General features: G+C 38.4%; 1 protein-coding gene across 3 annotated transcripts in view; it reads right to left on the bottom strand.

The window, feature by feature from the left end:
* The window catches only part of LOC106652058 (neuronal acetylcholine receptor subunit alpha-7), a 166216-nt gene that overhangs the window by 120047 nt on the left and 33942 nt on the right, over positions 1 to 12227 (bottom strand). The gene's annotated exons all lie outside the window — the stretch shown is intronic.

Here is a 12227-nt window from a genome sequence, read left to right as displayed (position 1 = left end):
ATTTTTTGAAAATAATATTTTTTTCTAAAATCAAAGAGTTGAACAATAAACGATTCATACGTATCACTGACCTATGTATTCTAAACATGAGGAACCCCGCACAGAGATTTGGCGCAGCTTTATCGTTCTCGGACTACGCGCGATCGAGTTTTGCTAATTTTTTATTTTCACTCCGTGGGCAGAGTCAACTTATGACTTAATGGGAGACGGGGTTATCCACAAAATTCCACGTCAGTAGAAAACTCATCAAAGTCACTCAGATATTTCAAGACTGCTATGGTAACCGATTGAGAGTTTTTTCTTTCTTTTCTGTCTTATATCTTCTGGCCCAATAAGCCGCATAAATATAGATACAAACGTCAGTCGTTATTCTCACAAACTTTTATCAAAAGTTCAAAGCTATGTATAACTTTTTTTTAAAGCAGAAGGAAATCCATTTACAGACTCGGCATGCGACAGTAGTGCGTCGCATAAATGTCCGACTCGGGCAGTGTACGTATTATTTGTGTAACAAATACAGTTAAAAGAAGCATACCCATTGCATACAATATTTTACATTACAATAGCCTGAAAGTGGCAGTAAAGTTGTGATTTTCAGATTAGCCCACTATGTGCCTTCTATTTTTCTCTTTACCGGAATCGAATCACCTGTACAGCGTCGCTGCTTTATCAAGTGCGCATGTTGATTGTAAGATAATAAATGAATTTACGAACGTGTTTCCACACATGAATTAGAGTGATTAAATTGTCGCCACAAGCGATTAATACGTACTTGCTTGCGCGAAATGTCTAAGTTTTACTGCTCTGCACGCTGTAATTTTTTTAAATATCTCGGCCAACTTGATTACGACATTATTTTTTCATGATACAAGTAGCTTAATACGATATGTGTTGATTTTAAAATAATAATAATAGCAACAACAACAAATCAAATCAGAAGCAAAGCATATTGTTCTATTGACTAGAAATAACAGGCGCAATGTCATTCACGATTGTTATTCAGATTTGCGTGCTCGGCTGTGGCGGGCGCATACATAAGCGAAAATTGAATGAAATCCAAACACAACGCGCAACGTATAATATCGGTACTTACGCTGACCTCGCTTTTTCTCTCTCTCTCTCTCTCCTTTTCTCTCTAGATGCCAATATGTGTATGAAAATATATGCGTGTATGTGAGCGCACACGTGTGTCCTTTTTTCAATCTGCATTACGAGAAACGCGAGTATACTACGTGCACTTTATGTTCGCAGGCACGGCACGCAGCAGGCACAAGCGAGTGCTCTGAAAAGCCGTCTGCGTGACGGAGCTTTTTTCGAATTATGCAAAGGCTGCTACTGCTGCTGCTTTTTTCATGAGCTCGAGCGTTTATATACTTCATTGAAACGCAAACCGAAGGTAGAGGAGAGGAAATTCGTATACGAAATTTTTTCCACATTGGCACAATTCGGTGCCACGCGGGTTTTTGGCTAAAACGAGCTTTAATTTCTTTCTCGCATTGAAGTCAAAAAATTTTCGCTCATTCTGCAATAACAACGATCTTACACGTACTCGATGGGTTGTTTATTTTTTGTTTCGCAATTTGTCGTAGACCTTAGGCCTTTTTTTCTGGACGCGTGTGTTTTTCGCGAGGCTTACATGCATACGAATTACATGCATAATGTCCGAGCAAAAGCGAGCCGTACGTATCTCGCGCGTTTTAGAAACTTGCTCGTCCACACATATTCGAGCTTGCAACTACTATCAGCCACGGGCTTGAGCTCGCTCGCGGGCAACATATTTCCTGCACTCGTGCCGTATTACGTACGCAGAGAATATTTCGACTGCGGCGAGCTTGCAAGTATATACTTTGAAAATTAAAATAAATCGTGAATCTTTTTGGGCGACTTGCTTTGAAATGATTCAATCTCTGTTTCATAGGCACTAGAATTAATGGCACGTCGCTTGCGAGTCTCAAAATCTTTATGCAGTATATGCCTAGCTTTAAATGTATATAGAGCTTTTATACTCGTTATACATACTTTTAGGGAATATATGGCAAGGCGCGGCAAAGTACGAGCGAGTTGCAGGCGGCTCTTGAATCGAGCTTTCGACTAATTGTCTTCTCTTTCTCTCTCTCTCTCTTGCCCGGTATACGCCTTTGCAGCTGCTGCACGCGGCAAAATCTTAGGTTTAAATTCATTCGACGCCTATATACATATAGATGCACGAGCTAGGTATACATAGCCAGACTCTCGATTATTCTCCCGCACGCGCGAGCACAGCTCCATCAAGCAGCCTTGGGAGGTCGGCGACGTCGGCGTCGCCGAGAGAAGTATCTTTGAATTCAAAAGGGAAGCGTAGCGCTCCTTCATACAGCTACATACACATGCCATATAATGGCAAAGCTACAGAGTGAGAATTTCAAAATCGAGTTATAGCCAAGGCTCTTAGCGGGGGAGCAGCGACATTTTCAGCTTTGATGCGTCGACCCCCTGCGACGCGCCTCGACGCGCATCTATATACCACAGCCGAATATTCTTTTACCACATAAGCTATAATCTGACTTGCCAAGAAGAAAGAGGCTTTTTCGGGTGTATACACTCGCAAGAGTATAACAATATTTGGCTCGAATGAGAACAAACTTTTGCTACATTATTTGCATTTTTTACGGAAAAAAGCCTAACGTATATTGTATACGTGTGCGATTTGCATTTTTTCGCTATATAAAAGAATGTAACTTTTGAAAAAAATTGCTCTGCCTGCTTCAAATCTCCCTTCGATCTCTTCAATTTTTAAACATGCGTCTGTAGCATTGAAATCCGCAATCCTAGATCACGTATCGCACATTTATCAATTAATTTTCAATTGCTGTAAGTGACACATCAATCGTCATTTGCCCACGCTTAATCTTAGTAACACAGTCAGAAATCACACTTTGCTACGCAGGGCGAGTCATCAAATCGAATGACGACATGTGGATCAAATATTCCTAAATTATTATCGCTGATTTTCAGTTTTCATTAAATTAAAAATCCAGTGTTATATTTTCATAGCTTGATATCGGCGATTGCCAATTATTGTAGTTATTTCTTCCATTTTTTTGCTTTATATTTCCCGATAACTAAAAATGCACTCTCATAGGCGCCATTTATCACGAATTCACTCAGGCATGCACTGCCCGATGAAAGATAACAAAAAAAGGCTGGAGTCGCTAAAAATCGACCATTCATGGTTATACATTTTTCCAGTTTCTGCAGTAGCAAATAGAAATTAATTTTCATCGTTCGCACCGAATCAAAATTGTTTTTGTAAACATTTTTAAAAAAAATCGTTGTCGTCGTCGAATAGGAAAAGGCCAACATACGTTTATGTTATGAATCCTACGCGAGGTGCAGCATGGCCGAAGAACCGGTTGCTTTTCTTCTCGTGCAACTCATGGTGTGTATGAGTATAAGCGTGAAATGAGTCAATGGCTCTCGACGTATGAGAATCACATTGAATATTCATGATCGTTGTCGTCTGTACGCAGCAGAGGCAGTCAAGTCTCGACGACACGTTGATAGTAGCTGGGCGTGTGTATATACCTAGGCTGGGTATTTCAAGTGCATATATACCTCATGTGTATGTATATTTGGCGCTGCCCTTTTGCTGCCATATTCTCAATGTATTAATGTGAAATAGTTCAATGCATTGCGGTCTATATTTTCTGTAAGCCTTTCATCGATTTACCCATTTGCTATAATTCTGTGCTACGATGAATCGAGAATAAAAACCCGATAGAACATAAGGGTTCGACCTTTTAGCTTACGGATTATGATTGCGAGGGCAAAACCGTAAGAGCATATAACTTCTAAATGAACTGGAAATTAACGAATTACAAATTTACTTTCAATCAGCTTGTAATCGATAATAACACAAGTGCGTTTATGCAATCGCATTGACAGCAGTATTATTTGAATTTCAAATTTCAAATCCTACCTAATATTCGGCGTAACGCCGAGCGAACGAACGAGGACGACTGCAAGTATTATCAGGCATTTCAGATACAGAAAGTGGAAAATCAAATTATAATTCCGGGCATACAAGCAGTAGCTGCAATTGTATACCAAAACCATGGTGTGTGCACGCGCCTGCGTAGAAGCAGATCGTGCATTATAGTCTTTCCTTAAAAACCGACGAAATAAACAATCCGTACGTATCAACTAAATATAACTGAATATTTTTGTACCGTTTGAATTTCAATAAGTGACATCGTTTGGAGCCAAAATGAAATTCGAAATTTCACTATCATTTACATTTTTTCGCGGAGATAAGATCCTTTACTTGGTCTTCGTTAAGTACGTGTACAATCAAATAAATGTATGAGATGTACATTTTTAAGTACTCTTACTTTCCAAATTTTTCGTTTTATTTTTTTATTTCAACTTTTGTTATAGATCGTTTTTCCATATGATATTATTGACGTTTTATTTTCACTATAAGTTTTGTTTTGAAAGAAGCCAATAGAACCTCTTAAAATTCCTATCAGTTAGTAGCAAGTTTACAAATTAAATAATTCTTATTTAATCTCAATCTATGAAAATTTCAAAGAAATCTCTGAACGAATTGCTGATCATTTGTTGACAATTTGAAAAAATTGATGTTTTTCAAAAACGTAATGTAATTGTAAATAAAAGTGTCACTCAAATAAAGTGACAGAGGGACGCGGAGAGCAATGGATCTTAAAAATTTTTTCAGGTAATTTTATCACTTAATAATTATTTTGAAAACTTTTCGGCTTTGAAAAATGCAGAGTTTCACTTGGAAACTCAAATTGAACTCTATTTGAGAAAATTCAAGGTATAATTGTCGAAAGAACTGACAGAGGAAATAAGTGTCCTCCAAATCAGCTCAGTAACAAACTATCCTCAAAGAAACGAATGTTGAACTTTATATTTTAAAATATTCGGTGCGAAATCTGTTGCTTCCTAGAAAGGTAAATGAAGCTTCGATTACGTACTTGCCCGATAGAGTGTTTTATCGCAACGTGTTGTTGGAAACAAAGTACGGCCTTGATAATGTCCTTATAATGAGCAGAATCATACATCAATCACTGTCTAGTCAGGACGTTATATATACGCAGGTATAGGAGCAAATATTAAGCTTGTTAATTAGTCCCAGTCAAGCTTTGTTACCAGGGTTAAATTTTAATAGTATTAAATTAGATTTCTTAAACGCGAGACTACTCCTACCTCCTGCATACGATGTACTTTCATCGTAATCGCACTGGCCGCACTCACATGTGCGCACCGAATGTCGTCGTACCGCTACACGAATGGCCGATAAAGCTCACGTATACGCAAAAGTACATAGCTTGGCTGCATACGCTTACACGTGTATGTAAGTGCACGCCATGCATGTAAATAAGGCCGATAAATATTTTCAATTATGTCAACGACCTCCATGTATTATGCTACATCATCGACGTAATAAATAGTGGGATTAGCGGATAACCAAAATATTTCCTCGCTTAAAAGTAGGAATACGATGTAGTTATAGCGTCACTTAACTCATTGGCGGTTGTTATGTATACTTATTATTTTTTTAAATTTATGTTTCTCAATTTACTTATTTTCTTTTTATTTGATTTTCTTTTATCAGTAATTGGCGGGGAAACGAAAAAGAAAAAACGAATTTCGTAGCACGTCATTTATTTAACTATCTATAAGTCGTGTTTTACACGGCAAAGATTTTAACGCGCGCTTTCGCAGCTTGAATGGACGATTTTCACTTGGCGCTTACACACGCTTGTACGCGTTTGATTTATCGCGAGCCCTTCTATATACATTCACGGTTCGTTCCAGCTCCTGGTAAATTTTGCGCGTCCAAGGCCCTGGGCTCACTTTTCACGAACTAAAAAACGTATCAACAACTCACGTGTGTTTTATGTCATAAAATTGACTACACTTTTTCCCCATTTCATCATGCCTAAAGTACCATAGCCATGATGATTATTTAGTCAGACTGAGCATCACAAAAGATCTTAAATAACTGGGAGGCAGGTCAACAAGCTAAAAAAATATTTCACTTTTTTCGCTATTTTTCAAATTCAATTCGTACCACGACACTTGCATTCGTTAAGGTGATTGAGCACTTTTGACTTGTACAGCAGTGGAAGATCAGGTGAGATATAAATGTTTCGTACCAAGATGTACCATTGTTAAATTGCTAAACTCGATCGTCGATCGTTCTCTAAGCCACGAATAGTTCGAGGACTCCCTCCTTCCATCGTCCATCCTCTCGGAATAACGACGATTTACGTCGATCGACGCATGTACGGTCGTTAAAGAGGCTCCGTATAACATTTTACGCTTTAAGGCTAACGACTGCTCGCAAGGCTTGGAATTAAGGGTGATGCTATTTTCTTTCAGATGCGTTTCGATCCTCGTAAAATTGAACCGTCAATTTATTTTTTCCGCATCGCGTAGCGGTTGTAAGTCTCGCAGCACACACACACGCACAATATACATGCATTATATGCAAAGTCCCTCGTACACACTGTGCGCGTTTACAGGGGCAAAGTTGGAGGATTCCTACCGGTTTCTGAGGGCTACTTTTTTTCTTTCTTCCCACTACACGTTGAAATGTGAATTATGAAGTTCTCTGCATTCGTATAAGGTGCGCGCTGCAAACGCGTTTATAACCGTTCCTGCAGCGCTACTGCGGCGGTTTTCCAGCTCTCGGAGCTTTCTCGTCTCGCTCTTGTACAGTATCGGCGTAAACGATGAATGTTGCAGTATATGCGTATATTTTCTCTGCTGCCGTTGCTCGCGAAACTACTCAAAATACTCAAATGCCCCGGCTGGAAACAAAATAGAATTCATTTTCGCTTGTTAGCCGCCAAATAAGCTCATATATGCGCGTAAAAGAGAAGGGCAGGAAGTAAGGGGACTTTTTCGCTGGTAATAATTCGCTCGGGTCACACTTACACGAATGAACTACAAAGTCACGCGTGGATAGGACAATCAGGCGCGAGACCAAGTGCAGGACTCGAGTCAACTGCGCTGTATGAATGGTTTATCATTCATCACGCGGTGGCTACTACAACGCGAGCCTTATTTGCGACCGTACAATTGGGGCGCAAAAAGTAAAAACAAAATAAGGGAAAAAGTAATCTCATCTCGATTTATATGAAGTAAGCTTCCTTTGTCAATGCGTAGTAACGCGTAAAATAAAATTACGTACATCTCGAGGACAGAATGTAAGAAAAAAACGTATCTCGATCAATCATTCTTACATCCTTTATTGGCTCATATCCGTTTAATAATAAAAAAAGCACGATATTTACTACTTCACATGACCCTTCAATTTAAGCATTTACATCGAACAATACTTTGTGGTGAGGGGCTTGATTATCCTGTTGGGGTCATAATGGATGTATACAGAAATTCTTTTGCGCCATATAATGTTCGACGCGAAGGTCCCAATATGGTATATATAATGCGTTGTACACAGGTACAAGAGAAGTACGCTATAGTGACCTCTAGTGTTTCTCTCGCACTCGACTGTTTTTGCATTATTCAATCTCCAATCAAACCGAACCCTTAGGCATCCGGGTCAACTCCTACCTTTATCCTCCTCTGCTGTACACAAGCTCACACACACATACACACATACGCGCAAACGTGTGTGTCATATATTGTACTTGTGTTTTATCTCCTTCTCCTTTCTTTCTATCGAACGCATTCCATTGGGACGGCTAGAAGCTGTTTTCCTATCCATACATTTACAGCAGCTAAGGTGTCTAAATATTTTTTCCTCCACCTCATACACAGTCGAAAAAACGTATTTTTTATGTATATTATTCTATGATGCTTCTATTTCTGCAGTGAATAAATATAAGCTGTGCGTCGAATTTAGCTATATAAATATTTCCTCGTGTCTTTATCGAAGACTCGGATGAATAATTCATGGAAATAATTTACCCGTTAATTCTATGTTCGAGAGATATAGATAAAAAACCATATATATATATATATATAGCAAAATGCAGATTAACGGAATCGATGGGGGGAAAATTCTGTATTTTATGCATCGCTGAGGCTAGCCCTGGCATTTAATCCGTCGCTTTTCTAACGGACCAGTCGTACATTTACTTTCAACGCGCGAAAAAAGCTGCTTGCTTCAGATTGTAATACGAGAACGTAGAGGCTTTTTTACCATACCAAGATCGAAATCCGCGCACAGCTTTAATCGGGCAGGCGAACTGCTGTGTTCGCTGACTTTGTTTTTGGCGATCTTAGCTTACAAATGAAAGAAGAAAAAAAAGAAACAATGAAATATGTATCAAAATAATAGCAAACAAGAATTTATTCTTTTAAAGCTAATGATAATATGATAAAGACGTAAAAATGTGTACATGAAATTGCTCAGGAAAATATGGCTCGATTAATAGCATTGACAACTCTATTACAAACATATGAAAGCACGATTTATTGCCTGGAAAATATTTTGGACGTTCGATATATTTCGTACATAATTTAAAACAAATAATTGATTGATCTAGCTATATTAGGTCTATCGTCCTCAGCGCGTGGCGATGAAAACTATCATGTGCTCAGTCCAAGGTCTAAAATGCTATAGGGAGTTTCATCCGATTCGTTGTTGCTCTGTGTACATTAATTTATTATCAAGATATTTAATATCATATTCGACTTTTAAATATCGAGATAGTTGCTGAAAGTAAATTTTACTTTGTTACTTGCAAAAAGATTTCAAATGCGTCGAGCTTGCGAGTCTTTTAATAAATTTTACATGCGAGCATTAGTATTCGCTTTTTCATTTTGGAAAAAATTAAGCAATAGTCGCGTTGATAGAATCGTTGTTACAGCAATGTTGTAAAAAAATTTATGCAAAAGCTTTGAAGAATTGAAATTGTTCTCGCTCTTCGATTGGTTGGTTAGCTCGATACACGAGCGCGCGCGCGCCGGAGACGTCTTCGCCGAAGGCATGTCTGACTAACGAGGCCGATTGAACATCGAGCTTTCTGGTCAAAGGCAAATTCCTAGTCGTATACCTATACAGCTCTGCACGTATAACTATACATATATAGGTGCACATATAGATATTCATAGCCTTGATGCTGCTCGGCTTGAATGTAGCCTTTTGTATGCGTTCGCATGAGCTGCAGCGCCGCCGCGTGCAAATGAAGTTTCCGCAGCGCGGATTTCTGAAGGTGCAGCAGCACGCAGCCGCCAGTGAAAGAGAGGGAGGCAGCGCGAGCTCGCAGAGAGAATGTTTAATATTCTAAGTGTGTTTGTGCGACTTTGAAAGCTCTAATGTCGGATGAATTATGAATTTTTGATTGTTAACCGTATTTGCGCTGCGAGTCACCGATAAATAAGTATATACCCCGTTCGAGCGCGAAAAAAATGTCATCTCGTCTTTCCTCTTTCTTGCGAATCTAGAGAAATAAAGCTCGACGACGTCGGTAGCAGCCCCTGAAGCAATGCACTCCTTTGCGTAAAACACAAAAATCTTCTTTATCTTATACTTTCCTACTTCTTTATTTTCGCCCGAGTGGAATAGTAAGAAATTCAACTTTGGCAAATACCTATACACATGTATAGTTTTATACTGTGCGCGAAGCAAACGTCGAGGCAAGCAGCTATATAAGAGAGAAAAAGTTGATTTATTTCGGAACGTGGCTCGAGTTTGCCAACTGATTACCATCGTCCGAAGAAGCTCTCTCGATTATTGCGCGAGCGATTAATTCATCGTGAAAGTATATTTCTAGAGTTTTAAAATATACCTCCACATCATCTGCTGCTTGACTTGGTGATTACCAGACTCGCAGTCATGTGATTCTTTTTTATCCTATATATTTAAAAATATGTATAGAGAGAAAGAGAGAGAGAGAGAGAGAGAGAAAGTGAAAGAGAGAATATTTGTAAATTGAAAAGTTGTACCGTGCTGGATTGCAGGTACGAAATCGAGAATGAATAATTTCAATTTTTCACACGATTGAGTTGTAAGGTAAAGGGTGTATGCTGTCCCACAAAGACAAACGTTGCGGTTTAAATATGTCGATGATCGTTTTCTTGGAGGGGTATATATTCTTGACTAATTGATGCGGAGATCGCGCGACGCTCTTGAATCAACAGAGCTTTTTCTTTCCATCGCTACACGATTCAACTGGCGAGTGAGGGAACAATTTTCACCCATATATATATATATATATAATATGTAGAGAGAATGACTGTGAGAGGCTATTCATTTACAAGCGACGCCAGGACATTTCATACAATCGCTGAAAACAAAGCTCCGAGTTCGACCGTCTACTATAGGAGGAGAGAGTAAGTGAGAGAGAGAGTCACCGAGGGAGTAGCAGCACAATGGACTCGGCTCAACTCTACGTCACTTGCTACCCTCGAATAGAACCGAAACGATCTTTGTATACTCGAGAGCTTAAGCTTTATTCGACTGAATCAATAAATCGTCGATGGTATATGATTTGATTGATTTTTCGTACAGAGAAATGAGAAACAAGTCTCAATGATCAAAATATTTAATGAGCTAAATAAAGATAAACACCTTTTAACTCGTTCGAACTTGGAAAATCGCTTCAAGTGTCAGGCGGGAGGCAGCAAAAGGGCGAGAAAAGTTAATCTCTGTCCTCTATGAATGTATAGGAGGGAGACGGAAACTTTCTCGCGTCGTGCCGCTTGACACTTCAATATAACGCGTATTTTTGCGCGAGCTGGCATGTACGCGCGTACTGAAAGGCGCAAAAGTGAAATAAGAAGAAATGTTACATTCTTAAGTGATTCTCTGCGAAAAAATGAATATTTCATGTCTTGCATAAGCATTCGTAATAGTTGAATTTCGTCATTTGAGTTTGTACGGACGTACATATGTGTACGTACGCGTATACCTCCTTTTTCATTATTTTTTTCGTTTGACAACGAGATTTCAGGCGTAAAATGTGTCTACAGTTCAGAAAATTTTACACAAGATTGTATTATTGGACTCGTCAGTCCAAAAAAAAAACAAATATCAAATACCCTCAAGTTTCAAAAAATAATGCTTAGTTATTTCAATACATTTCATGTAGACTTGACGCTAGAGCGAAGCGATAATTAAAAACCCGAAAAAAACTGCACCAAGGAGAAATTTATTTTTTATTTTGCAGGTTTTTTAATTAAAAAAAACAGCTTGATTTAACAAGATTTTTGTTACTTGTGATTGTGAATAAATTTTCTTAGATTTGCTTTTACGTTAAAAAATGTACCACAATGTGCACCTAGTTTAACATCACTTTATTACGATTTATCTTTAATTTCAATAGAATTTGAGTAAAATTTTATTGAGCTCAAATAATTGAACGTATTCTTTAGCAGAAATAGAGTAGAGAGTGGAAAAAAACTAATGACTAAAAATTACTACTTCAATTAATATGTTGATAAAAGATAATTTAGAAGTCAGTGACTGTCTATGTATAGCCCATCGTCGAAAAGCAATCATACATCTATCCGTCGTAATCGAGTGCGAAAGGCGTATTTTAACACAATAATCGAAACGATTCATCATGCACCAAAAAAAGGAAGAAAAAACAAAGCAAGAAAAGAGAGAGAGAGAGAGGAAAATGTTGGTGTCCGTTGCAGTTCACGTTTGAAGCGCTGATGTTTCATACAAGCGTCGAGACACTGATGGATTCGTTGAATTTTCTGTACGGATTCCTGCATGCTCTCGCACTCGCATGAAAGCGCATCAGGCATAAAAGCAAAAGTGTGAAAAAGTTTTTTTTATCAAAGTATAATGACAAAAAGTAAACGTACAGCCATAATAATGACGCTAGCTATTGTATTGATCTTAAAATGAAAACATTTTACCGGAAATATCGTGAGCTCATTAAGCAGGCTGTCGAAGATTTTTAAAAATTCATCAATCAGTCGCGCGTAAAAGCTCCCTACAAAGATTATAAAATTTCATTCTCTCTATTATTGAAGACTTCTCTATGAGTTTCAAATACAAAAAGGTCGACCGCACTGAACGATCGCGATGAAAAAAAAAAAAAAAAAATGATTTCCAGATCTTGGCTGGCGAGACTTTGTACGTTCCTCGTGTACGACTTGTCGATCCATAATTACCGAGCCGTCAGGTTGTCTCCAACAAAAGCTCCCTCTTGCAAGCTCTTTCCCCGTTTTTCTTTTTTAGGCAAGCCAATTAAATTGTCGACAGTAGACGACCTAAAACTGCCAAACTGACT

The sequence above is a fragment of the Trichogramma pretiosum genome, unplaced genomic scaffold (genome assembly GCF_000599845.2).
Source record: "Trichogramma pretiosum strain Unisexual culture from Peru unplaced genomic scaffold, Tpre_2.0 scaffold13, whole genome shotgun sequence".
Taxonomy (NCBI): domain Eukaryota; kingdom Metazoa; phylum Arthropoda; class Insecta; order Hymenoptera; family Trichogrammatidae; genus Trichogramma; species Trichogramma pretiosum.
This window is presented reverse-complemented; position numbering and strand designations above follow the sequence as displayed.